Here is a 13,638-nt window from a genome sequence, read left to right as displayed (position 1 = left end):
GTAACCTTTCGAGTCAAAGAATGAAGTCCCAACACCAGGAAACTCACTATTCTGGCCATTCTATCTTGATTCTAAGTGAACATTCTAATTAGAACCAACCCTCATAATTACTTTTATATTAATAGCATTATAAGGTAAATGTTCTTCTATCTGGGTTTTATCTCTCTGCTATAAATTGCATTGTTAGCTCATATCATGCCTCTTGCATTATCAATTATTGGAGACACTTCTTAGATGGAATTGGGGCCATGAGTAATTGGAGAAGCATCTGATAGATGAGGGAAATTTTTTACTTTCCCTTGCAAGGCTGGACCTCCATAATTTGGCCGTGAAAACATTGATATAAGACATCCCTTCAATTCATTCTGGGATTTTTTTTTTTTTTTTTTTTTTTTTTTTTTTTTTTTTTTTTTTTTGCAGTGTTGGTGTAAAAAGCTATCAAGCAGGCAGGAGAATTCCTAACAGATGAACCTCTGACTTATTTTTTAGCTTTTTTTCTGATGTCTTACAAAGAAGAAAGTGCATTTATGTTTGTCAACATAAAAATGCTTTTATCTCTTGGTAAAAACGTACAATACTCTCTATTGTTCACCAATAGCCACACTCCCACTAAAACAGAGGAACAGTTTGTTTTAGGGAACAAGTTTCTCTTTACACATTTTTGAGTTCAACACAAATTGGTGACCTTGAAGAGGAAGACGTTATAGACCCTTAAATCCCTAGATCCACCTAGAAATCCAGCTTGATTCATTTTTCCTCATTCTAGTAGTCTGATTTATGTCAGGAGACTGTGTTTAGGGAGATCAGGTGGCCTTTCTCACAAGCCTTTTTAATTTGCACCATTATCTGGTGATAACAGTGTAATGAGCCTGCATCTTCTGAAATATAGAAAAAGGGTGCTTTTCCACAAAACACTTGTAAGACTCCATGGATTGGGGGGAAGCAGTATTGGATGCTATTAATGGGATGGTAGCTGACAAAAATGTCATAGATGTAAGTTATTGTTCCAGGCCACTTGAAACCTTAGAATATGTTCCCTAGTCACCCTATTAATGGAGATATATTATCTCTCTGAGAATTTCCTGTCAAACTCTGTTAAGTAAATAAAGAATAGGTGAAATATCAGAAACAGAGCTAACAAATGGAGCTAAGGCCTACACTGGAAAGAAAAGAGCCAGCTGTTTACCGTGCTAATTCGAAACAAAATGAAAATGTATGTTTTTCATCTTTGCGGAATATGATTTTCAAACATAGACTGGAAGTTGGCTTTAGGAAATACTATTTTTTCTTTTTTTGAAAGAGATATTTAGTGGTCTGGTTTGTGTGTGACAAATGTGACTCTGGCCTTAAGACACATGTCTGGCTGAGCCTTGCATGTTGCCTCTAAATTGAACTCAAACCATGAAGTAATATTTGAGTCATTTAGCTGGGTTAGTCTCAAATGTGTCGAGATCAGAATGGACTAGAACTTTTTTATAGTGAGAGACACATCTGTAATTGTAGATACCAACTATCAGGCAGGACCCAGGGAATTTGGTGTAGGTGAGCAGAGCCACCCAGCTCTGTGGTTCTGGTGGTCCTGTGCAGATCTCAAAAAAAGCCCATGTCATCCTAGGAATCTAACATAGAATCCATATTGTTCAGCCAGTGCTTCTTAATTAGGGGTGAGCATCCACACCCCTATACCCGACTCCTGCTCTCCTGCCAGGGACACTGGGCAATGTGTGGAGACATTTTTGGTTTCCATATTTGGGAAGGTTGCTACTGGCATCTGGTGGGTAGGGACCAGGAAAGCTGCTAAGAATTCTACAATGCCCAGGACAGGGACCCACAGCAAAGGATTATTTAGCCCCAAATGTTGCCAGTGCTGAGGCTGAGAAACCTCACTCTTTTATTTTTGAGACAGAGTCTTACTGTATCACCCAGGCTGGAGTGCAGTGGTACAATCTCGGCTCACTGCAACTTCCCAGGTTCAAGCAATTCTTCTGCCTCAGCCTGCTGAGTAGCTGGGATTACAGGCACGTGCCACATGCAGCTAAGTTTTTGTATTTTTAGTAGAGTTGGGGTTTCACCATGTTGGCCAGGCTGGTCTCGAACTCCTGGCCTCAAGCAATCCACGTGCCTTGGCCTCCCCAAGTGATGAGATTACAGGCAAGAAACCAAGCTCTTGAACAGTGATTCTTTAACATGGATGTGTGTCAAAACCGCTTGGTCAGCTAAGAAGGCAAAGGCCCAGGCTCATTGTGGGGAGTGTGGGGTAAACGCACCTGACAGCAATAACATAAGCACACCCTGAGAATGACCCCGTATGGTAGATGCACCTGCATGTGTGTTCTGAGTTAGAGAATCCAGGAGTGGTCAACCCGGAGATTCATTCCTTATCTATGATAAATATCTGAGCCCCCAGTCTGTCCCATGTAACACGGCATGTATAGGAGATTGAGACCCTGAGTTCTTGGGTTAAATAAAGGTCGCCAGACAGGGGTTGTTAGTGGGAGGGTGGTAAGAGAAAATGCTATATAATGTTTGATTCATGATGTTTGCAGGCGGTTGTGGTTCTTTTGCCCAGCCAGTTAGCACTGTAGGAAGGTGGATATGTTGTCTAACCAGTTGCCACTGGATCATTTGGGTAATTAAGGTGGTTCTCCTGTCCAGCCCACCGCCACTGGACTCTCTCCCCTGTATGGAATTCCTAAGAAAATCCCAGGTCTCCTGTGCTGGCTCTGGGTCTCTCTCGAACCTGGTGCCTTCCCTAATGGAATTAATAGGGGTTTGGCAAAACAGGGAGGGCCTGAGCCTTTGTAGTTTTCTCAAGTTTATAGGTGATTCTCACTCGAGTTCAAGAGACACTGGTATAGGCTATTAATTAGGTTTGGAAGTTGGACATCAACCATTTATCAATTTTTTTGGTCACAGCATTTATCATTTTTGGGTTACACCTGTAATCTCAGCTACTTGGGAGGCTGGGGCTGGAGAATCTCTTGAGTCCAGGAGTTCAAGGCTGCAGTGAGCTATGGTCACACCACTGTGGTCCAGCCTGGGAGACAGAGCAAGACCCTGTATCTAAAAAGAAAACATACAAAAACAACTTTTTGTGTGTTTTTGTATGTTTTGTCTTCAACTGCTCTAGATTTTTTTTGCACAGGAAAATGTATCCTATAATGGTAATTTATTAATCATTATTTTTCTAGGCCAGTATTTCCCACTCAGTCTGTGGGTTGTGAAGTTGTTACAAGGACTGAGAATCCATATGTGCGCAAGCATTGCTCATAGAACTGAAAAAAATATTATCTTACACATATAAATATATGAATGTTTTCCAAATTATATAGATGATCTGATTAATAATGTAAATGCTTATTTAAAAGCCTTACTCATTGAATGTTTTAGAAAGAGATGAACACTAATATATCTACGTCAAACGAGTTCATGAAATATTTAAATATTTATTTTGCAAAGGGATCCTCCAAACTTAAATGCACCTGCAGACTACATTTTCAAGATTTTTCCAAAGTTTTTTTTTTGATCACTGTATCAGTGCTTCCAGTTTCTTCTGAGATTCATGTACAGTTCTATATCTAAAACTTGGTTTAGAGCACTGTTGCTCTAAGCTTGATTTCTCAGATAAGTCACCTGGGGATCTTGTTGTCCTACAGATTTTAATTGAGTTTGCCTGGACTTGTAATTCTGCAATCACAACAGGTCCCCAGGAAATGGAATGCCCCTGGCCCTCAGAACACAGTTTGAATAGTGGGAATTCAAAGATGTTAGTTTCTGGAAGTTTATGCACTTTTGGCACCACATATCTTAAAATACACTGTTGAAATGACTAGATCTTAGTAAACCAACTAAACAAAATAATGCAACTCACGTTTCGCTTATGTAAATGTTATAGAAAGTCCTTGTACATGAACTGATTAATTTTTTTTAACGGAGTGTTACTAGACAATAGGAACATGGGAAGAAAATTCAGAAGAGAACAAAATTCCATATAGAAGGTGGCTTAGTATGTTAGGGCTATTATAACAAAATACCTTAGACTGAGTAATTTATACACAGCAAAAATCTGTCACTCACAGTTTTGGAGGTTAGGAAGTCCAAGATTGAGACCCAACAGATTCAGTATCTGATGGGGAGTGCCCTCTGCTTGAAAGAAGGCACCTCGTTGCTGCTTCCTCACTTGGTGGAAGGGACGAATGGATCCCTCCAGCCCTTTTATAAGGGCACTAATTATGAGCTAATCACCTCACAAAGGGCGTGCTCTCAATACCACCACATCGGAGATTAGGATTTCAACATATGACTTTTTTGGAAAGACACAAACATATCAGAAAGCTTTGACAGCAGGTGACTCTTTTGGCCGGATGCTCCAGATAGCCCTGAACATGAATCACATTTTATTCCCAGCCAACCCTGGATCATTACTTCTGCAAGCACCACCACGGAGAAAATCAGCAACCTCATGACTTGCAGGTGGGATCGCTCAGGTCACTTTAGAGGCTATCATATCTCTTTGTAAATGCTTCTAGATATCCCTCCCTGACTCCCAGGACCATGAATTGGTTTGTTTATCTGTGGTAGAAATGGGATATTTGTGGAAGAAAGCAGGCATATAATGGCTTCTCAATATGGGTCTGTAGATTAGTACCAATGAAAATAGGACATGCTGGCCCAACTGGCATTTTCTCCTCTGGCCAAGATTCTGGTACTAAACTCTGGCTAATAAACTAAAGCTTCTATTAAAGCAGAGAGCAGTGAATTAAAATACAGATGTTAAATATGCCTTGACAGCTGACCTTGGAAACACAAAACTCAGAGGTACAAACCATGTATCCCCACCAAGAGCCAGATAGAGAACAGACTTCACCTAACTGGGGGCAACATCTACTCACTCCAGCCAATGGGTGTGCTGCAGGAATAGGGGTTTCAAGATTCTCTCAATTTTCCAAGGTGAAAATCTGAATTTTTTATGTGTGAAACCTCTTGATTTTAAGTATGGGAAAAAAAACTTTAAAAATTCAAAACTCGGTGTAGAAAAAAAAAAATGACACTGGAAGTTGACTTTGGTTTTCACAGCACCAGTTTACAACCTTTGGTCTACAGCAGTGTGATTCTCCGACCAGCAACATCTATATCACCTGGGAACTTGTTGGAACTGTAAACTCTCGGGCCCCACCTGGGATCTACTGAGTCAGAGACCCTCAGGGAAGGTCCCAGCAGTCTCGTGTTTCAATAAGGCCGCTTTGAGACTCAGCTGCAAGCTCAAGGTCGCCAAGCACTCGACTAGAGCTTTTCTGATGCGCCCAGATCAGTTCTTTTTTTTTTTTCTTTTTGAGGCAGGGTTTTGCTCTGTCGCCACCCAGGCTGGAGTGCAGTGGCATGATCTTGGCTCACTGCAACCTCTGCCTCCTGGGTTCAAGCGATTCTCCTGCCTCAGCCTCCAGAGTAGCTGGGATTATAGGCGTGTACCACCATGCTCAGCTAATTTTTTGTATTTTTAGTAGAGATGGGGTTTCACCCTGTTGGCCAGGCTGGTCTCAAACCCCTGACCTCAGGTGATCCACCAGCCTCGCCTCCCAAAGTGCTGGGATTACAGGTGTGAGTCACCATGCCCGGCCCTGGATCAGTTCTTTCTTGCTGTGAGGCTCCTGCCTCAGTTTACCATTTAGTGTGAGAATTCCAAGTCTCCTTTCAAATTGGAGATCTGAAATAAGGCTACTCTGCCTTTTTAGCTATTGCACTGAGGGGCTGTACCTCACCCTCACCTGCCACTCACTGGCTTGGGTTGGTTTTACTTTAATCTCCCAACCTGCCTAAATCTCTAGTCTGGAAACTGTTCAACCCCTTTCAATACCGAGATGAAAGGTATGAAATGGCTGTTTCTGTAGGTAAAAAATGGTTGTATCTGATGCAACATATTGGAATATTGTTACTTGTTGTATACTTTCTTTCTACAATGTATATTTTCTCACAGAATTGTCAGTAGTACATAAAATCATATATATCACATGCCTAGCCCAGTGCTTGGCACAGAGTAAGCTTTTAGTAACTGTTAGCTATTACAGTTACCATGTCTAATACAACGATCCAGCAAGACAATCATTCCCTTGCTTAGGTGAACATGTGGAAGCTCAAGGAGTTAAGTTCTGAGAAACTGCATAGGTCAGAAGAGGCAAATACAGGGCTTGAACTCTGGGATTTTGCTAATTTGTGCTCTGTTCCCCATGGTGCATGGTCTCTTCACCTATGTTGGTGAGTAGCGTTGCAGGGGTTGCCTTTTTTTTTCTGGACACTGCATTTTGACCTGCTGGTTACCCTTGTCTAAGGCAGAGGCTCTGCTTTAAGACAGTGGGAATGCCGGGGTCATGCTAACTCCAAAGGATCTCCTTTCTGTGCACAGTGAGATGTCAAGGGGGAGATACAATTGGGAGGAAGCAGTTCCGGATTCAATATCTTCTGGCTGGGTTGAAATTGCTGGAGAAAATTTCATTCCCGGCCACTAGCAGAACATTTAGGTTCCCCTGGCCAATAACCAGGAGCCCAGGAAGGGCTTTTGAATGTGTGCCAAGGGCATTGGTAGGGAAACACCCAGGTCAGACAAGAGGGCCAGCAGAGGGCAGCACGGGTAACGGTGCCCTATCGGTGAAGTATTACCCAGAAGAATGGGGTGACAGAGCCACCGGAAGGTTTGTGTCTGCCGCTGATGGTGGTCCTCACCCAGGAGGCAAGAGCCAGCTGAATTCTTGACCAAGCTCTGCCTGCAGAACCACGCTCCCACAGGGCTGCGCCACCTGGAGGAGGCACGTTTTTCTGATTCTCTCAAAGGTAGAGCTGAGGTTCATGCTGGTCCCCAGTAAAGGTCAGCAGGGATGGGCTGGGGAAGAGGCTGAGATGTGGATGATCCCATATAAGACAGAGCAAGAATTCCATAGGACCTTTGAAATCAGTTGGTATTGAGGGACGATAAAATGCTGTCTCTCGCTTATGGAAAATCATGTATTCCTTCACTTATTCAGCACGTAGTGGACTTTAGTTTTTAGAACAGTTTGAGGTTTAGCAGAAAGGGCAGAAAGTTCCATATCCCTCCCTCTCTCCTCCTCCTACCTCCCAGTTTCCACTATTATTAATATCTTGCTGTAGTATGGTATATTTGTAACAACTGATAAACAAATGCTGATATATTATTATTAACTAAAGTCCATAATTTACATTAGGTCTCATGCTTTGTGTGGTAGACTCTGTGGGTTTCCACAAATGCATATATCCACCATTATAGTATCCTCTAGAATAGTTTTCGGTGCCCTAAAGATCCCCTATGTGCCCTTTACTCATTTCTCCCTTCCTCCCCTCAACCACTGACGACCGCTTATCTGTTTATTGTCTCTGCAGTTTTACCTTTCTCAACGTCATACAGTTGAAATCATAGGATATGTGGTCTTTTCAAAATGGCTTCATTTACTTGGCAATGTGCATTTAAAGTTCCTTCCTGCTTTTTCTTGGCTTGATAGCTCATTTCTTCTTAAGGCTGAGTAATATTCCATTGTATGGATGTCACTTGCAGCTTCTGCTTTGCAGAACACTGTGTTCAGTCCCTGGGGATGTACAGTAAACAATGCCTTGTATTTAAGCACCTACCTGATGTCTAGAGTTTTGTACTGTCATTTTAATGCATTATCTCATCTAATTCTCATAAAGTCCCTCTGAGAGACAGGTACTAATGTCCCTTTCTGTTTTGTTTTGTTTTGCTTTTTGAGACGAAGTCTTGTTCTGTTGCCCAGGCTGGAGTGCAGTGGTGGATCTCAACTCACTGCAACCTCTGCCTCCTGGGTTCAAGCAATTCTCCTTCCTCAGCTTCCTGAGTGGCTGAGATTATAGGCATGTGCCACCACACCCAGCTAATTTTTGTATATTTTTTGTAGAGATGGGCTTTCATCATGTTGGCCAGGCTGGTCTCAAACTTCTGGCCTCAAGTGATCTGCCCACTTCGGTCTTCCAAAGTGCTGGGATTACAGGCATGAGCCACTGTGCCCAGCCTAATTTCCCTGTTTTATATGTGAAAACTGAGGCTCTGTAAAGTTAGTTTAACTTGTCCAAAGACAGTTGTGGTAGGGCCTGTATTTGAGCCCAGGACTTTTTTTTTTTTTGAGACAGTTTCACTTTTGTCGTGCAGGCTGGAGTGCAGTGGTATGATCTCAGCTTTCACTCTTGTCACCCAGGCTGGAGTGCAGTGGCACCATCTCGGCTCACTGCAACCTCAGCCTTCTGGTTTCAAGCGATTCTCCTGACTTAGCCTCCTGAGTTGCTGGGATTACAGGCGGCTGCCACCATGCCCAGCTAATTTTTGGATTTTTAGTAGAGATGGGGGTTTCACCATGTTGGCCAGGCTGGTCTTGAACTCCTGACCTTGTGATCCACCCGTCTTGGCCTCCCAAAGTGCTGAGATTACAGTCGTGAGCCACAGTGCCCGGCCAAGGCCAGGACTTTTACCCCATTATATCTCACTCCTTGGAGATATTTCAGTTCAGGGTGAAACAAGGGCAGAAGGATATGCATTGCATGCGTCAGCTTTTCTACTCTATAGGTTTACTTAAACCAAGTTCTCTTCTCCTGCCTGGGTCTCTTGCCTCCTACTATAAATATCCTCTAAAAATTGTACCCAACATGCCAAGCAATTCAGATCTTGCCCTCAACTTGAATTCCCTGCCAGAAAAACAAACTCCTGGTAGTTAATTAAATGGGGATCTCCCACCATATGATACTCTGTCTGACTCTGAAGATCATCCTTCGCTCACGGCATCACAGTTCATGCCTAGAAAAGACAAAGGTACAGCTGGTAAAACAACTCAATCTTCTTTAATTTCTCATACTTGGCACTTCCTCTGACATCTTGGCCATATGGTTTGCTGTTGGGAAACTCAGAAGTTATTAAGGGTAAGGCTTATGGACTAGGGTTCAAGATCAAAAGAGCAGGACAATGTGTTCCTTCTGCCCCAGAAGCTAACATGCTCCAAGGGCCATGCTTTGGGTTGGCCACTCAAAACTCCCTCTCAAATCTGTTTGGCTGAGGCAACAGAATCTCTAATTTTCCCTAATTGTCAATTTGAATTTTTCACTTCTCGGCTCAAAGTTTCCCAGTGAAAGTAAAGAACGTAACTCTATGGTGGACAAACCTGAAAGACACCCCTTTAATCCACTGATCAGAGTTAATGTCACCAGGAATGGGATAATTAAAATTCCAAGCCACCAGACAGAATGCTCCGGGAAGAACACAGCATCACTCCTGTGATATTGTTGGCAAAGGCAAATTACCTGACTCTAATCACGACAAGAGCCATTAGATGAACCCAAATTGAGGGACATTCTGTAAAAGTACTGGCCTGTATCTTCAAAAGCATTCACACCACAAAAGTCCAGGAAGCAGTGCAGGCAAGAAGGAAGGCAAAAGAGAAATTGACAACATATGCAACTTGTGACTCTGACAATGTTAATTTCCTGATTTCCATAGTTGTATGGTAGTTACATAGAAAAACAAACATTCTTGTTTGTAGGAAACACACTCTGAAGTGTTGGAGGTGAAAAAGGGTCAGGCCAACAACTTAACCTTTGTAGTGTTCTTACACCTTTCTTCTAAGTTTGAGATTGTTTCAAAATTAAAAAATTCTAAGATAGCTCCCAGTGGCTGCATTCTTTCCATAATGCCTTGGCTGATGTGTTGGGACATCTGTACTGAGATTCCACCCCCCCAGTGCTGTCTCATTCCCATGGTACCCCTGGCACTCTTCACTGATCCAGGAGAGGGTCTTTCCATTCATGTTTCTGGCTTCTTTCTACAGTCAAAAATACCCCGTTGCCCCTCTGCCCATCGCTGGCTGATTTTTAGCCTAAATCCAAGAGCAACTTCACCTTCTTGTTCAGGCAGCCCTCCCATCACAACAGCCCTCTTGGCTTCTCTTTTCTGATTAGTTGGACTTAGCTTCCAACACCTAATTTAGCATTTTGCTGTACAAAGAAGTCTTTTGCCTGCCAACGCAAATGTACACTTTGGGAAGCAGAGCTCATTCCAGATACCTTCACGAACACCTTCCTCATACTATGTGATCAATAAACACCTACTCACTGACTGATCACTGCTCGATTGGATCCTCACTGTTAGGAAATCAAAACCTATATACAATTCATTTCTGTGTGAAAAACTCAGCACTTTATTAATACAAAGGACTTCTACTCCTCCCAGCCTTGCCCGACAATTTAAAACATGTGGCAATGAAGGCTAAAGAGCCAACTTTCCCAAGCCTAAGAAAACATCAGTTGTAGCTGCTGAAATGTTCTCAAACTATTAGCTCTGTGTCCATCTGAGATGTTTAGCATCTTTCATTTCTCCTTTCTCATTGGCTGAATCCTCTTGAATGTTTGCATGATAAAGTGTGTTCAGCAAATAACCTGAGAAGTAGAACTAGAGAATTCAGTCCACATGCTGCATTCCTCCAGGAATATTAGACCCAGCTGTTTGCCATGCAACAGACAAACACACACACTCACACCTGCTTTCTTGTAAAGACTGGTCTTTTTAAAGATATCTTGTCTCTAGGCTAAAACTCATCCTTTGGAAAACAAATCAAGAGAATACAGGTGGGGTGGTCTATGAGGGGTAGAAGCGTCTCTAAAGTCTAAAACACCTGTGCATACTTTCTATGGGGTACTAATTGTGTAATTCCATGTCTGGATCCATTTCTGCAGATGTGATTTTCCATTTTGTGCCTTCAAACTATGATGTGAAGACAGGGAAAGTCTTAGTGTGTGTCTGTGTTTTTTGTGGATGTACTTGCTCAACTCAATTTTGGAAATATGGCCTTCGGTGGCTCATTTTTGTATGATTGGTACATAATGATACTCATCAGTAGCTTATTGCTATGTAATCAAAACTACTCAAGATTTCAATGCTGCACTAATATTAACTTCAACCATTTACTATTTTAATGAAGTGAGTGTTGATATAAACATTTGCATACTTATTTGTCAATACAAACAGATTTGATGTCGAGTAATAAGGTCGTTAAAAGTAATCACATATTTACATTTTTAATCCCCATCTCCCTCCACCCCTTGCTCCAATTCCTCTCCCCTTCACCACTGCACTAAATAAATTAACGAGGTAGCATCGAAACCACAACATAGGACCACTGCGGTCTTTTCCATAGAATCTGTCACTGTCACTGGAGAATCTGCTGGTAGGTGCCAACCATACAGAGGAAGGTCACTTTCTGTAGTGAGTTTACTGCAAGAGGCTGGGAGGTCACAGAGCTGAACTGTGATTTGTTTCAAGAGAACTTGAGGTGGGTTTAATGCATTTGGTAGTCCCAGATGAGACCAAACCCAAAACGAAACTGACAATGGCCTTTACTTGGGTTAAAGCTAAATCTCAAGCTACATGTATGCATGCCACAGCCAGCTCCTGGACAGGCATGTTGCATTCCTTCTCCTTCTCACTATCTAGACAGTCCAAATCTAGGGAATGGAGGCATGGTTTTGGGAGATAGAACAAACGGTGGCATGTAGTGAGAAGGAAGGAAAAAGCTGGAATCACTTTCTTGAAGCTGAGTTTATTGGTCCATTTTCACAGTGCTATAAGGAAATACCTGAGACTAGGTAATTTATAAAGAAAAGTGGTTTAATTGACTCACAGTTCCACATGGCTGGGGAGGCCTCAGGAAACTTATAATCACGGCGAAAGGCAAAGGGGAAGCAGGCACCTCTTTACAAGGTGGCAGGAGAGAGAAGTGAGGGTGAAGAGGGAAGAGCCCCTTATAAAACCATCAGATTTTGTGAGAACTCACTCACTGTCATGAGAACAGCATGGGGGGAACTGCTCCCATGATCCAATCACTTCCCACCAGGTATCTCCCTTGACACATGGGGATTACAATTCCAGATGGGATTTGGGTGGGTACAGAAAGTGAAACCATATCACTGAGATGCAGCATGTGAGAGCCTGAAGAGATCTTGGAGATTCATTGCCTGGAATTCTAATTTTACACATAAACACCTAGAGGTTCAAAGGGCAACTGATTTTCCTGGGGTTGCGTAGACATTCTGGATTCTTCCTCAAAAGCCCTTTTCAGAATAGTCTTTTCTCAAACTAACACAAGGGACTCAGCCATTTGTCAGAAATAGGATCAGTTGTCCGAAGTCATTGCATGATATTAGGTCGGTGCAAAAGTAATTGTGGTTTTTGCCATTAAAAACGGCAATTACTTTTGAAATGACCTAATATATTCTATTCTGACAAGCATCCATTCCCCCTGCTCTCCCTATCCCATCACTCCTAAATAGTAGCTCTAGGGAGCTATCCCTTCTACAGTGGATCCAGTCTTGGTAGGACAATCTGTGTGCCTGCCCTTCCTTCTCCTAAGATGGCTTGCAACCCAAGGCCAATCGTGTTCCCTCTTCTTGGAATTTATGTCCTAAGCCCTAAGAGACTGAAAAGGTTTGGAACTAATTTATCACAAGATAACTGCTTAGTAGAGACTGTCTCTTAAGTTCTGCTACCTGGAACCCAGGGACTGATCTGCCTATTTCTGAAGGCTGGATCTTTTTCTGTCTTTGATTCTTGGAATTACTCTATAATCTATCGCAGACGCTGTGAGTGGGGTAACCCAGTGGTTCTGACCTGGGGCAATTTCTCCCTCCCCATCCGGGAGACATTTGGCAATATCTGGAGACATTTTTTTTGTTACTACCAGGGGAGGGATGCTACTGGCATCTATTTCGTGGAGGCCAGGAATGCTATTGATATCCTACATTATGCTAGACAGCCTCCCCCCACCTCCCATTAAAGAATTACCTGGCCCAAAATATCCCTAGTGCTAAGATTGAGAAACTGAGTGAACCCAATGCCCATCTCCAATGCCCTCTTTTTCATGTTCTTCCCTATAGAGACTAAAAAATATTCACTTTCCCAGCCTCTCTTGCACTAAGCATCAGGTGTCCAGAGGATACCATTCTGATCAGAGACACTAAAGGAGAAATTTGCTTGCCTGATAAAAGAGACAGGAGCAGCTATTCCCTCCCCTTCCTCCTGACTTGAAGGTTGATGTAGCTTAGTGCTCTGGCAGCTATTTTGTGACCATGAGACAAAAGCCAATAGAATCACAGGCACTCAGTTCTTACATTATTCAGCCACTAAAGCAAACCCAATGACAATCTCCTTTCAGGCTCCTTGCTGTTGAAGAAAATTAAACATTTGTTTAATTAAATTTTGTTTAAATTTTAATTTTGTTAAAATTAAAATTTGTTTAAGCCACTTATAGTTAAATACTACCTTCCTTGCAGCTGAGAGCATTCCAACAAGTTCTCCTCCCAATAAACTGTTTCTCTGCTTATGTTAGCTAGAGTTCATTTCTGTATTTTTGCAAGAAAAGAACTCTACCTGATAAAGCACACTAAACGTGAGCTTTTGTGAACTATGTATTGCAGCCAGAATTAAGGATTTCTCTCTCTGATTATTCTTGATGTTGACTGGAATTTTGGCTACATATAAGCAAGCCACTGGCCAACTCTTTGCTACTGTTCAGCAATATTCTTAGATCTGAGCTTTGTGATAAGATCAGTGATAAAAATTAGTTTCCCCATGTTTTCTGC

This window comes from Rhinopithecus roxellana, chromosome 1, assembly GCF_007565055.1.
Source record: "Rhinopithecus roxellana isolate Shanxi Qingling chromosome 1, ASM756505v1, whole genome shotgun sequence".
Classification (NCBI taxonomy): domain Eukaryota; kingdom Metazoa; phylum Chordata; class Mammalia; order Primates; family Cercopithecidae; genus Rhinopithecus; species Rhinopithecus roxellana.
This window is presented reverse-complemented; position numbering follows the sequence as displayed.